The sequence below is a fragment of the Pristis pectinata genome, chromosome 9 (assembly GCF_009764475.1).
Source record: "Pristis pectinata isolate sPriPec2 chromosome 9, sPriPec2.1.pri, whole genome shotgun sequence".
NCBI classification, from domain to species: Eukaryota; Metazoa; Chordata; class Chondrichthyes; order Rhinopristiformes; family Pristidae; genus Pristis; species Pristis pectinata.
Genome location: NC_067413.1, coordinates 54,983,403 through 54,998,507, shown reverse-complemented (window position 1 = coordinate 54,998,507; position 15,105 = coordinate 54,983,403). Strand labels below are relative to the sequence as shown.

The following is a 15,105-nucleotide window of genomic DNA, read 5'->3' as shown; positions in this document are numbered from 1 at the left end:
CCAAATTCATTACTGAATATCCTGAGATTTCAGTGAAGTGAGGAATCACTCTTGCCTCGTGTTATGTTACTTCATAACACTTGGAAAGGATGAATGACCAGCAAGGATGATGTTTCGCTTCAGTGGGCACTCGGGATATTTAGTACACACAATTATTGCCAGTGCCACAGCAAAGATCTCCCTTTTATGATGAAAAAGAAAGATTTTACTAGCTGATTTTTTCAGTGATTCTGGAGAATCCTTTGTACTCTCTTAACCTTTCATTGATCTTAAGTACATAACACTGTGTCATTGTACAATTGTACAAGGCATTAGTTTGTCTGTTAGTACTCTACACATTGACTTACTGCTTAGTTGAAGCAAATTTGTGCTGGATTATTTTAATTCAAGTAATACGTTCAAACTGAAACAACATATTTACATTAATAATCATCGTTGTGTTTCCCTTTGTTAATGCCTTGAAACTGGGCATGGTGCTATGATGAAGTATTGTCCTAATGTTGCCACTAGAGCCCAGAGATCCAAAGCAAGTTCATAATTTGGATCCAGAGTTAGTTTGGTAATAGGAGCCAGAGAGTGATGGTGACAGTGGTGTATCACAGATTTTGGTACTGGGACCCTTACTGTTTCTTATATACATTAATGACTTGGATGTGAATGTTGGAGATATGATTAATAAGTTTGCAGAAGTCATGAACATTGGTAATGTTATTGATAGTTAAGAGGATAGTTTAAGGTTACAGAATGAGTTTGAAAGACTGGTGAGTTATGTAGAGCAGTGGCAGATGTAATTTAATCCTGATGTGTGAGGTGAAGTATTTTGGAAGGTCTAATAAGAGTAGGACATACACCACGAATGGTAGGACCTTAGGTGGTATTGAGGGACAGAGGCACCTTGGTGTACTTCCATCGATCCCTGAAGGTGCAACACAGGTAGGTGGTGAAGAAGGGATACTGGTCTTTACTGGCCAGAGTATATAATATAAAGAGTAGTCTGGTCACCATACTCGAGGACAGATGTGATTACACTGGAGGTGTTGCAGAGGAGACTCACCAGGATATTGCCAGGAATGGAGTATTTCAGTTATGATTGGTATTGGTATTAGTTTATTATAGAGGTGTAGTGAAAATCTTGTCTTGCATACCATTTATAACACAGTTCATTACAGTGCATTGAGGTAGTACAGGGTAAAACAATAACAGAGTGCAGAATAAAGTGTAACGGCCACAGAGGAAGTGCAGTGCAGACAGATAATAAGGTGCAAGGTCATAACGAGGTAGGTTGGAGGTCAAGAGTCTATCTTATTGTACTAGGGAACTGTTGAATAGTTTTATAACAATGGGATAGAAGCTGTCCTTAAGCCTGGTGATCCATGCTTTCAGGCTTTTGTATCCTCTGCCCGATGGGAGAGGGGAGAAGAGAGAATGTCCGGGGTGAGTGGGTCTTTGATTATGTTGGCTGCTTTACGGAGGCAGTGAGAAGTGCAGACAGAGTCCATGGAGGGGAGGCTGGTTTCCGTGATGTGCTTGGCTACATCTACAACTCTCTGCAGTTTCTTGTAGAAATGAGGACAGACTGGACGGGATAAGTTTTTTTCCTTGGAGGGAGGAGGCTGAGGGGGGATCTGATGGAAGTATATAAAATTATGAGAGAAATGGGTAGGTTGGACAGTGGGAAGCTTTTCCCCAAAGCAGAAGTGTAAACAAGCAGAAGCTGTTGTCACCCAGAGGATAGTTGGAGTTTGGAATGCACTGCCTAAGTGGGTGGTTGAGGAAGGTACTCTCACAACATTTATAAAGCCTCAAGACTGCAGTATGTATCCCCACTAGCTTTCTGATGAATGCTTCCCAGTGATGGTCTTCATCTCTCCTTCTCCTCATTCTCCTCCTCCTTCTCCTTCTACTCCTCCTTCAGTCAAGTATGATGTGGCATGAAGACCAGGGAGAGTGATGGAGTTGGCAACTAGGGAATGCAGTTTGTGGCAGTGACAGAAGTACTATTAGAATTGAGCTATTGTGAATTCCAAGGTTCAGGGAATTTTTTCCCCTGGATTAGCCACTTTTTTGCACGTTTTCTGTACCCACCCTGAAGTCCGGTTAATCCTTTCGGAGATTATTTGCTAATCATCCATGAGAATTATAGCAGGTGATGAGAAGCCATGCAGATGTTTACGTTCCACATCTGATACTTTCAATTTGTCCATTTAGTTAAAAAGTTCACCATTTAGGGCATTTTTCTTTGCACGTTTTCTATTTCTCCAAGATGTGCTACATTTCACTGCTTTGGAATGTAACTCCTTGCCCAGCAGCCTGTCTGTGGCCTCCTGCAAGATCTCTCTTTCTCCCTAATTTGGTAGCATACACATGCAGCAATATATTTTTCCTCCTGCCTATGTCCAAATCATCAACATAAGTAGAAAATAAGAGGTCCCAGCACAGGTCCCTGGTATATATCATGACCCACATTCCCCTGCCTCAAATCATTAACCCCTAAATTATGTTCCCTTTTCACTGTGTAAGTCACAGAACCCCTATACATGGCACGCAGATGCCCTCTTGAAATGCTCATTCATCGACTACATTCTGTTCACCCACTTTCCCTTTTAAATGCTCACAAACTGAAGTGAAATTATTCAAATTTCCTTCGGATCCAGGGTCACTGCGTCTAATTAATCCAACTTCGTCACTTGCCCTTTCAGGAGACAATGGGAGACAGAGGATGATGGTGGAGAACTGTCTTTGTGATTGGATGCCTGTGACTAGCGGTATTCCACAGGGAATGGTGCTGGGACCCTTGCTTTTTGTAATATATGTGAATGATGTGGATGTAGGTGGCATGATCAATAGGTTTGCAGATGACAGAAAGATTGTTGGAGTTGTTGCCAATGTGTGGAGGTTAATCTTAAACTACAGGGTGGTATTGGTGTGTTGCTGAAATGGGCTGAGAAACAGCAGGTGGAGTTTAATCCAGATAAACGTGAGGTGGTGCATTTTGGGAGTACTAATGAGGCAAGAACATACACTGTGAATGATAAGGTCCTTGGGAGTATTATAGAGCAGAGGGACCATTGTGTGCAAGTAAAAAGATCCTTGGAAGTGTCAGTATAGGTGGATAGTGTGGTTAAGAAGGCATTTGGGATACTGGCCTTCATTAGTCGGGACATTGAATACAAGAGTATGGAGGTTATACTCCAGCTTTATAAAACGTTGGTCAGACCTCAGCTGGGATACTGCATGCACTCCTGTTCACCACACAATAGGAAGGATGTGATGAATGCAGGCATCAAGTAAATGTCCACATGCCTTCACTGAAAGAGTGTACATTATAAGTGGCAACATCAATAGAATACATGACAGCCTCGCCTCAATTTTTCAGCAAAATACTTGGCAGGAGGACTCTGAAAAAGTTGCTGTAATGATGAGGTGCATGTGGAGCTCTTTAGAGTGCTTCCACTTCTCGCCTATTGTCTGCTGCCCACCACCCCCCACCCCCCACCCCCACTTCAGTGGCCCACACACTGCCAAGTCTGCCCCAACGTCATTGTGAGTGAAACAGTGAATGACAGAGTTTTCTTAGGCTCCAAAACCTAGAAGACAGCAGCCAGAATTAAACAGCGGTATGAGCAGCCTACCTCTACTTCTGATTTCAGAAAGGCTGCCCCATAAAGGAGTGGTAGGAAAAGGACAAGGTCAATGATAGTACAAGGTTGTGCACTTGGGTGCTTTACATGACAGTTGTGCTGCATTTCTGTTGTTTTGTACAACATAACTATTACTATTTCCACTATTGATGTAGAATCATAGAGTTGTACAGCATAGAAACAGGCCCTTCAGCCCATCACATCTATGCCAACCATCGTGCCTGTCTATACTGATCTAACTTGTCTGCATTAATTCCGTATCCTTCTATGCCTTGCTCATTCAAACACTTGTTCAGATGCCTCTTAAGTATTGTTACTATTCCTGTCTCCACCTCCTCCTCTGGCAGCTCATTCCAGATACCAACCATGTATCATACCTTGTGTGAAAAATTTTACTTCTTTGCTTGCCTTTAAACCACCTCCCTCTCATAAACCTTTGCCCTCTAGTTTTAGACACCTCTACCATGGGAAACAGATTCTGGCTGTCTACCCTATCTATGCTTCTCACTATTTTATATACCTCTTATCATGTCAATTCTCAGTCTCTTTTACTCCAGGGAAAACGGGAAAATTTCTCCTTGTGACTTAAGCCCTCCAATCCAGGCAACATCCTTGTGAACCTTTTCTACTCTCTCTCTAGTTTAATCACATCTTTCCTGCAGTGTGGCAACCAGAATATCACACAGTACTTCAAGGTACTGACCAATGTTATGTACAACTGTAATGTGACATCCCAGCTCTTGTCCCTGTCTGCATGCATGCCATAGAAAAGTTCTGGTTAAAACCTAGCAACTGGCCTTTCCATGTGTTGCAATTATTATGAATACCGAAGGACTGTGAAAGGCATGTTTTGAAGGTTTGGATTATGCTGGACCTTGTGGTGAGTGAGATGGAATGGGATCGACAGATGGTTGGAGTGATTGGAGTAGGGGGTTGATGGGTTATAGGAAGGAAGTAGAAAGGCATCAAGTTTACGGAATAGATGCCAGGCCAGCTCACTCAGCTTTTGCTGCTGTGGATGTGGACCAGGCAAAAGGCTACAACTGAACCAGAGAAGGAAATGTTGTCATAGCTTGATGTAGAGATTTGGGTCACTTGGTTTGGGATGATTCGGTGTGTCTCTGAACCCAGAAGTTCATATGTACAGGAAGTCCCCGACTTACGAATGCCCGTACTTATGAACCGACCTTTGTAGTCGGTTCGTAAGTGGGCCCGGCCCCCGATCCTACCACAGCAGCGGTACACCTTCTTTGGCCCAACCCCGGGCCAAGTGCACATATGCGGCCGGGGAACCCCGGGCCAAGTGTGTACGTGCAGCTGGGGCCATGTGCGGCTGCGATCCCCGGCTCAAATGTGCATGCGCGGCTGCGATCCCTGGCCCAAGTGCGCATGCGCGGACACTGTTCCAAGTTACATACAAAATCAGGTTATGAACAGTCTCAAAAATGGAACTCATTCATAACCCGGGGACTTCCTTTTACTGAAAAAGATCATTACCAATTTTAACCCCAATTATTTACTTTCAGCTGACAGGCTTTCTCAATCACTTCCGATATTAAGAGTCAGTGGTGTGGAAGTACAATGAAACCTGCTATAGGTGTAATCCTGGAAAGGAATCACAGCATGGAAACAGGCCCTTCAGCCCACCTGATCTATGTTGACCAAGTTGCCTATGTAAACTAGTCCCATTTGCCTGCATTTGGCCCATATCCCTCTAAACCTTTCCTATCCTGTCCAAGTGTCTTTTAAATGTTGTTACTGTACCATCCTCCACCACTTCCACTGGCAGCTCATTCCACATACCCACTACCCTCTGTGTGGAAAAAGTTGCTCACCAGGTCCCTTTTAAAATTTTCCCCTTTCAAAGCCTATGGCCTCCAGTTTTAGATTCTCCTACTTTAGGAAAAAGACTGTGACCATTCACCTTATCTATGCCCCTCATGATTTTATTATATTTTATTACACCTCTCCAAGGTTACCCCTCAGACTCCTATGCTTCAGGGAGGCGCTCTTCTCTGAAGGACATCTAAATCAATTACATTATTGCAACAATCTTGGATATTTTGCCAGTGCAAAATGAATTTATTGAATCCCATTTTGGCACATGCCGTGTTGGGATTTGAATTCATGATTTGGAATTATATTGTGCAATAGTACAGTAGAATCCACAGTGCAGTCACTTTGCCCTTGAACTTTTCCCTTAACATTCTTACCTGAAGAACAAAGAGAAATGAATGAGTTGGACAGATGTCACTTGTGTCTTTTCTCCTCTGTTTTCCGATAGATGCCTGTGGAATTTTTGGGGCAGGTCATGTCTGTCAGCATTGGTGGTGGGTGGTATACTTTGCCACACATTGCATACATATTCTTGATTGATTTTAGGCTTGGTTTATAATGACGGGCCAATCTCTTCCAATGCCTAATGTGAAGAGCTTCCTTCATTTCACTCCACTTCTCTGATTATCTGTTCCACATTGTGCAACTCTGCAAAGTCTTATAAATGCAAAGGACCATCAGCTGGACACTTATTTCAGGGTTTTGGACTGGAAGCATAGATACAAGTTATATATCAGAAGCACATGTGCACACTGTGAGAGATGTAATTTTTAATGCAAGCAATAATTCATTGCAGTGCTGTCTATCAGCCATGTTTGCCACAGGCTGTTAACTAAGCCAATAAAACACTTTTCCATTTAACAGTATGCTATTGTTTAATTTTTGGAACTCCCTTGTCCTTTGTACTATCTGGTTCTAAAATGATCATAATCTTTCCATTCTCACCCAGTTATCATAGGAATTTCAGACTGATTGTGAAACCCATATACTGTAAGATTATCAGTCCTTATTGTACAGCAAGCTTTGCACCATTAGTGGATTTCAGTCTCCAGATTTGGATTTATTCTCTTCTGATTATGTTGGAAAAGAGCTGACTGCTGGCACTTGGTACCTTGATCCATTGCATTTTCCAGTGGAGAGCTTATATTGTAGGTTCTGTTGCCTCTTTTTCTTCTCCCATTCTGCTTATCATTTTCATCCTTAAAGCTTAATGAATTGAACTTAAAATCCCTACCTTCAATTATCTCCACAGTTTATCCCTTTTCTGCCTATGCAGCCTCCTGAGGAGCCTCTCTTGTCTTGGTTGACTGCCTGAAATTCCTGCTTCTTTCCCACCTTTGGTAACAGTGTTGGCAGCAACAAGTCTGCTCTCTGGAACCACTTCTGACAACCCTTAATACTCACTTAACCCTTAAATAACCTTCTTAACTCTAATAATTGCTTCACATTTCAGGGACCTGCTGTTTATCATTTGTCTTCAAGCCAGTCTTAAACCTGCATTTAACTAGCCCTATCTAATTGGAGAAGATATCCTTGCTGTTGTACTCAAATCCTCTTGCTCTAAAGGCCTGTTGCATTTGCCACCTTCACTGTTTGTTGAACCTCCATGTTGGCTTTCAGTAGCCGGTGTACAAGAAAGCTAAGTCTCCTTGTACATCAACACTCCCAGTTTAACACCATTTAAATAATACCATGTCTTTTTGTTTCTCTTACCAAAAGGGATAACTTCATATTTATCTGTTTATACTCTATCCACCTAGCTTTTGTCCATGCTCTCAATCAGTCTAAGCCATCATGAAGCCTCTTTGTATAAAAACTTTATTTATACAGCACAGTAACAGGTCCTTTCAGCCCAACGAGTCTGCACAATTCATATTCCCATCCATTTAGTATCACCAGCAAGCTTCAAACTATTGCATTTTGTTCCCACAACTGAATCACAGATATTATGTACTGCTGAGGTTCAAGCACTGATCTCTGTGGTACCCCACACCTCCCATCCCAAGAAAGACCCATTTATTCCTACTCTGTTTCAATACATTACTTTCAAAACTACATACTTTAATTTTATACACTGGCCATTTATGTGGAACTTTATGGAAGACTTGCTGAAAATCCAAGTTTGTTTTCCTCTTAACTACTCTATCGGCTACTTCCTACACACAGTACAGAGCACATGGCTATATCTGCTTACTAATCACTAACCTTTTCACCACACTTTGTGTATTTTTGTACTTGCTTTCTAATCCCATTGTTGTACTGCCTATAATCTCTTGGTCTGCTCCCATCTAATACTGTACTTTTCCTTCTCTACCGCTATATACCACCCCCACCACCTTGTGTGCCTTTTTTCTTTATATTACATTATGCTGTTGCCCAATTTAGTTTAAACCCTTCTCAACCACACTTCATGGGCTCTTTGAATTCTGTACAGTAGTTCTTATTGAACAACATTGCTCCCATTGGTGGAAGCTACACCTATTCAAACTGTATGTGAGTGTCATTATACTAATAGCACAAATGCACGTGTGCAGTGCTTTCATAGAACAGTACAGCACAGGAACAGGCTCTTTGGCCCACGACGTCTATGCTGAAAATGATGCCAAATTAAACTAAAATCCCTCTGCTTGTACATGATCCATATCTCTCCATTCTCTGCATATTTATGTGTCTAACAGCCTCTTAAATGCCTCTATTGTATCTGTCTCCACCACCACACCTGGCAGTGCATTCCAGGCACCCACCACTCTCTGTGTAAACAAAAAAGCTTGCCCTGCACATCTCCTTTGAAGTTTCCCCACCTCTCACCTTAAATACATGCCCTCTAGTATTAGACATTTCAACCATGGTTGAAATCTGCTCCAGGGAAAGCGTCTGCTGCTCCAGGGAAAACAACCCAAGTTTATCCAACCTCTCCTTACAGCACATGTCCTCTAATCCAGGCAGCATCTTGGCAAAGCTCCTCTATACAACCCCTGCATTTGGGGCTTTCAAAATGAGTATTTTTGAAGCTAACAGCAAAAGTCCGGCAGCCAGAAATATCAGCAAAAATATGGATGAGCATAATGAAACAAGGTTGGTGGTATGTGGTAGAAAATCCAATGTTCACCATTCCTCACCTCCAACAGTAAGGAGAGCCAAGTTGGGAGTATTTCACTTCCACTATGAGCTTTCAGCTTGAGCCATTTGTGTCTGGAAACAAAGGGATATAATGTAAATGCAGTAGATACTTGGGCCCATTATCATAAAAGGAAACAGTAATACATTTTTAGATTTTATCCATATGTGGAGTTAACCATAGGAAAATGCCATCATTGCATGGATGTCAACATTTGAACAGCACCTTGGTATAAAATTGATTGTCTAGTTCTTAATAATTGGAAATGAAGTTAAATGTGCTGTTCATCTGCACATGAGGTTGTAGGAATAGCACCTCATCTTCAGGTTGGGCATTTTGCAGCCCTCAGGACTTAATATGGGACAATATTGAATTCAACAATTCAACTAATCCTTTTTTTCCTCTCTGTCCACAAATGCAGCATTTCAGTTTCAATTTGTTTCTTTTTCCAACTGTCTGTTTTTAAAGTAATTGTTACCTTGACAACTTAGAGTTGCATCACAGACCTTCCCACTATTCTCTCCACCTTTCTCCTCTCTGCAACTTCAAACATGCTTGTTTTCTCATTTTTCTAGTACTGATAAAGGGTCCTTGACCTGAAATGATGATTTTGTATCTCTCTCTACTGATGCAGCTTGCTTCTAGAATTTTCTGTTACCAAATTTCCAGCATCTGTAGTTTTTTTGTTCCAAATATCACAGTTGACTTGTCCAGGTGTTTCTGAAAGCCTAGATTGATCATTTACCATAAATCATCACTGGGAGTTTCCAGAGATTGCAATGATTTCCTTCCTTCCTATGGTTTGTAGAACAGCAGGGCTTGGTCTTTTAAAACATTATTCCTCTGTTTATAGAAATTTGATGCATCTGCAGGCCTGTAAGTGAAAATAGTGTGCAAAGTTGAAAACAGTATGTCATTTGTTTATGACAGAAGGCTGCGCATCATACCCTGAAAATAGTAGTACATGGGCGTGAGCTCTCAATGTAATGAAATATCACCATCCAAGCCGCATGAAAATTAATTGCTGAAGGCATTAATTTAATCATGTTTGCAAACAGTATAATGGCTCAACTCAACCTGAGAAGACCAATGATCCATGGCCCGTTGTAAATCAATGTAAGTAGCAGGGTAGTGGCTTACCATGTCATCCCCAACCCATCACCATCCCCCTCCAATTTTATATAAAAGATATCGTTATGTCAATATGTATCACTTCCAGTTATTTGGATTACAGGTCAAACGTAGCCTTGATAAGAACGAGATTTTAGTGCAAAAAGTCGGTAGTCCTGATTTGAAGGAACTCACTTTTGTTTTGAGAGTTAGAATTGCAGGGGTGTGTGGACAGGGTAGAGGATTGCAGGGGCACTTCCTCTTCCCGCAGATAATCATCTGAAAAAGATTGAAATACGAATGTGTATGTATACGTTCGTCCCATAATTTTTAAGGACACACACTTGCCTGGCGCTCCAACAGACAGCAAATATAAATTTCATTACATTCCCCTGACTAGAATATCTCTCTTCACCATCTACTAGGCACAAGAAAGCTGTCCACTTATGCCTGGTTGAGTGCATTCAATAAGCTCAGCATCATCCAGGTCAATTCGGGCATTTTAATGGCACAAATCTCTCACCACCTGCACTCCCACCACCACCTGCACATTGTGGCTGGTATTTCCATTTACAAAATTTACTGCAGTGGTTCACCTGGGTTATTCTAATGGCATGATGCAAATCTAAGACCTTTTCCACCAAGAAGGGTAGTAGGTGCGTTGCGGCTGCAACATCTGCAAATTTCTCTTCAAGTCATACCACATACAACATACTTGAAGTATGTTGGTTGCTGGGTCAAAATCATAGAACTGTTTAGCCAGCAATACAGTGGGAGTGCCTCGATCAGATAGATGACAGCCGTTCAAGAAACAGCTTCCCATCACTGAGTGAATGAATAAAAATGTAACCCTATTTCCTGTCTGTGCCTCCTCTGAGTACTGGACCTGTTAGGAGTTGGAGATTGGTCTTTAATTTTTTTTCTATAACTCTTTCTATCTTTCCAGATGGCATAGATATGGAGATGTTTTCCTTCTCAATACGAGAAAGGAACGATGTATGATTGGGCCAGTGCTGCAGCACTCATAGGCCTACCTCTATTAAAAGAATGCAGATAATTTGAATAGAATTATTACTATGAATATCACCTTTTGTTTCTATTATTGCTATTGCCATCACTGCTGCTGATATTGTTATCCCAATTACTAACATAATCGTCGTCACTGTCAATATCATTAGTTATGTTTATTATGTTTGCTATCACAATTGCCGTCATTATCATAATTGCTGTCACGATGTACATGTGACTAATAAAGATATCTTATCTTTCTTTTTCAATCTTTTTATTAACTTTCAAATTAATACAGATTAATACCTATAACATTGGTAATTATACATGTAATACAAAGAGATCGGGAAGACCATCATGACATATATAGTCATAAAGGATAAAAAATATATTCTAGGCCCCACGGTTTCTTAGTTAATGAATATATTACAAAAAAAATCAAAAAGAGAAAGAAAAAGATTTATTATATAAGAAAAACCTAAATTGTAAAAAAAAATTATAAGTAATAAAATGAAAGAAATTAAAAAAAACTTCCAAAAGAAAAAGAAACTGGACTTGTAGTGGCTGCTACCGCGATGCGAAAGCAAGACACTAGTCGATGAGTTGCAGAACAAAACTGATTTATTTTCCCACTTTGTGTGGGCCTTTTAAGAGGAACGGTTCCCGCCCACCGAAAACAGAAATGATGTATGCGCTACGTCATCAAACTTTTCCTGCGCGCGGGTTCTCCTCGTCGCTCGGGGAAGACGAAGGCCCAGCGCCATCTTGGGCCTCGCTGCTCTGACGACACGCGACCTGACCGAGCCAGTTCACTTGCTCGGACGGTGAGTCGCTACACAACACCCCCCCAGAACTGGTGATACGGTCCCCAAGGTTCGCGGGCTGTGCTAGCCGTTGCTTAGGAGGTCGGTGTTGGGACCTCGACCGGTTGTCGTAGATCTAAGTGGGCCGGTTTGAGGCGGTCCGTCGTGAAGACTTCTTCCTTGCTCCCAGTGTCCAAAATAAAGGTGGACCTATTATTCCTGATGACCCAGAACGGCCCCTTGTATGGTCATTGCAATGGTACCTGGGGTATGCCCCTGCGAACAAAAACAAACTTACAGTCTCGTGGTTCCTTGGGCTCACAGGATGGGGCTTGACCATGCTGCGAAGTGGGAATCGTTGCCAAGCTGCCGAGCCTCTCGTGCAGTCTTTCCAGGACTGCCGCGGGTTGTTCCTCTTGCCCCCGAAGGGTGGGTATGAACTCCCCTGGGACGACCAGGGGCGCACCGTACACGAGTTCAGCTGACGAAGCGTGGAGATTTTAGTTGGGGGCAGTGCGTATGCCGAGCAGAACCCAAGGCGGTTCGTTGACCCAGTTAGGACCTTTCAGGTGGGCCATCAGGGCTGATTTCAGATGGCGGTGGAAACGTTCTACCAACCCATTTGATTGAGGGTGGTAGGCCACGGTGGTGTGCAGCTGCGTCCCTAGCATGTTTGCTAATGCAGACCATAGGCTGGAGGTAAACTGGGCGCCCCTGTCTGAAATGATGTGGGCCAGAACACCAAAATGCGAGATCCAAGTTGTGAGCAGCGCCCAGGTGCAGGAATCAGTCGTGATGTCGGATAGAGGGGTTGCCTCTGGCCACCTCGTGAACTGGTCCACAATGGTAAGGAGGTGCTGGGCTCCTCTTGAAACTGGCAGGGGACCAACGAGGTCGACATGGATGTGGTTAAACCTTCTACGGGTAGGCTCGAAATGCTGTGGTGGGACCTTGGTGTGTCATTGGATTTTTGATGTCTGGCAGTGCGGACAGGTCCTGGCCCACTCACTGACCTGTTTGCGCAGGCCGTGCCAGACGAACTTGCTGGCAACCAGTCGGACAATTGATCTGATGGATGGGTGCGCCAACCCATGTACTGAGTCGAAAACGCATTTCCGCCAGGCTGCGGGAACTATAGGGCGGGGCTGACCTGTTGCAACGTTGCAAAGGAGGGTCTGCTGACCTGGACCGACTAAGAAATCTTGGAGCTGCAGGCCCAGGACTGTGGTTCTGTAGCTAGGCAGCTCATCATCAGCTTGCTGTGCTTCAGCCAGGGCCGCGTACTCTACACCCAGGGACAGGCTATGGATGGTCGGTCTAGAAAGTGCATCAGCAACGTCATTGTCCTTTCCGGAGACATGTTGGATATCCGTTGTGAATTCGGAAATGTAGGACAAATGTCGCTGCTGACGAGCTGACCAGGGATCGGAGACCTTGGAGAAGACGAAAGACAAAGGCTTATGGTCAGTGAAAGCGGTGAAAGGCCTGCCTTCTAAAAAGTACTGGAAATGCCGGACCGCCAGGTACAGCGCTAGAAGTTCCTGATCAAAAGCGCTGTATTTCAGTTCGGGTGGTCTAAGGTGCCTGCTGAAAAATGCCAAGGGTTGCCAACGGCCTTCGATTAGTTGTTCCAGTACCCCACCGACCGCGGTGTTGGATGCGTCCACCGTGAGGGCGGTTGGGACGTCTGTCCTAGGGTGTACCAGCATCGCGGCATCTGCCAGGGCATCCTTGGCTGTAATGAAGGCAGCCGTGGCCTCGTCGTTCCAGGCAATGTCCTTGCCCTTGCCAGACATCAGCGAGAACAAAGGGTGCATGATATGGGCTGCTGCAGGGATGAACCGATGGTAAAAGTTGACCATCCCCAGGAATTCTTGCAGGCCTTTGACCGTGTTCGGATGGGCAAAATGGCGGATAACGTCTACCTTGGTGGGTAGGGGTGTTGCTCCTTCGCTGGTGATTCTGTGGCCGAGGAAATCCGAATTAGCACTTGGCTGGGTTGATAGTGAGGCTGAAATCATTGAGACAGGAGTACAGTTGGCGGAGGTGGGAAAGGTGTTCCTGGCGGTCACAGCTGGCGACTAGTATGTCATCTAAGTAAATGAACACGAAGTCCAGGTCGCGGCCTACTGCGTCCATCAGCCGCTGGAAGGTCTGCGCGGCGTTCAAAGGAATTCGAAGAGGCCGAATGGAGTGATAAGCGCAGTTTTGGGGATGTCGTCAGGGTGGACCGGGATTTGGTGGTATCCCCGGATGAGGTCCAGCTTGGAGAAGATGTGGGCCCCGTGTAGGTTCGCTGTGAAGTCCTGGATGTGAGGGACAGGGTAGCGGTCTGGGGTGGTGGCATCATTCAGCCTGCCGCAGGGCCTCCACCCGCCAGTGGCTTTGAGGACCATGTGCAGCGGGGAGGCCCAGAGGCTGTCTGTCCTGCAAACGATCCCCAGCTCCTCCATGCGGTGGAACTCTTCCTTTGCCAGGCGGAGCTTGTCTGGAGGTAGTCGTCGTGCTCGGGCATGAAGGGGTGGCCCTGTGGTAATGATGTGATGCAGCACCCCGTGTTTGGGCATTGCATTTGTAAACTGAGGTGCCAAAACTGATGGGAACTCGGCTAGGAGCTTGGTGAACTCGTTGCCAGACAGGGAAATGGAGTCCAGGTGCGGGGCTGGTAGGCTGGCTTCTCCCAGGGAGTAGGTTTGGAAAGTTCTGGAGTGCACTAGCCGCTACCCTCGCAGGTCGACTAACAGGCTGTGGGCCCGAAGGAGTGGCTGGGCGACAGCGGCAAGGGTAAAGTTCCAGGTAAAACGGCTGTTGCTGAATTGTAATTGAACTGTATGGTACCGAAAGTTCATATCGTTGTGCCGTTTGCAGCTTTGAGTGCGGGACCCTGTTGCCTGCTACAAGTGTCGCGGCCGGTCGGGGCAAAACACTGACCTCTGCTCCAGTATCGACGAGGAAACGATGCCTGGACTGCTTGTCCCAAACGAACAGGAGGCTGTGTTAGTGGCCAGCTGCTGTAGCCATCAGCGGCGGCTGGCCCTGGCGTTTCCCTGAAACTTGCAGGGTGGGCGGCATCGAAGGGCCTCTGCGCCCCACCTCTGATGGTAGAAACACAGCTGGTCACCAGTGTCGTTGTCTGTGTTTCTGGGGTGTGGTCACTTGGTTGCTGGGACTGGTTTAGGTAGGCATTGGGACCGCGATCTGGCGATTTGGCCAATGGACGACCCGCTCTCGCGTTTGGCCTTCCACAGGACATCCGCCCGGGCGGCTACCTCACGTGGGTTGCTGAAATCGGCGTCGGCCAACAACAGGTGAATGTCGTCGGGTAGTTGTTCGAGGAAGGCCTGATCAAACATCAGGCAGGGCTTGTGTCCCTCAGCCAAGGCCAGCATCTCATTCATTAGGGCCGATGGGGATCTGTCCCCCAGGCCATCGAGATGGAGCAGGCGGGCGGCGCACTCGTGATGGGAGAGGCCTAAGGTCCGAATAAGAAGGTCTTTGAAAGCCAGGTACTTGCCTTCCTCCGGAGCAGACTGGATGAAGTCTCCGACCTGGGCGGCTGTTTCCTGGTCCGGGGAGCTGACCATGTGGT

The 15,105-nt window shown here is 45.0% G+C and overlaps 1 protein-coding gene across 2 annotated transcripts in view; it reads left to right on the top strand.

The window, feature by feature from the left end:
• Positions 1-15,105, top strand: part of itga9 (integrin, alpha 9) — a 421,660-nt gene that overhangs the window by 199,751 nt on the left and 206,804 nt on the right. The window lies entirely within an intron of this gene.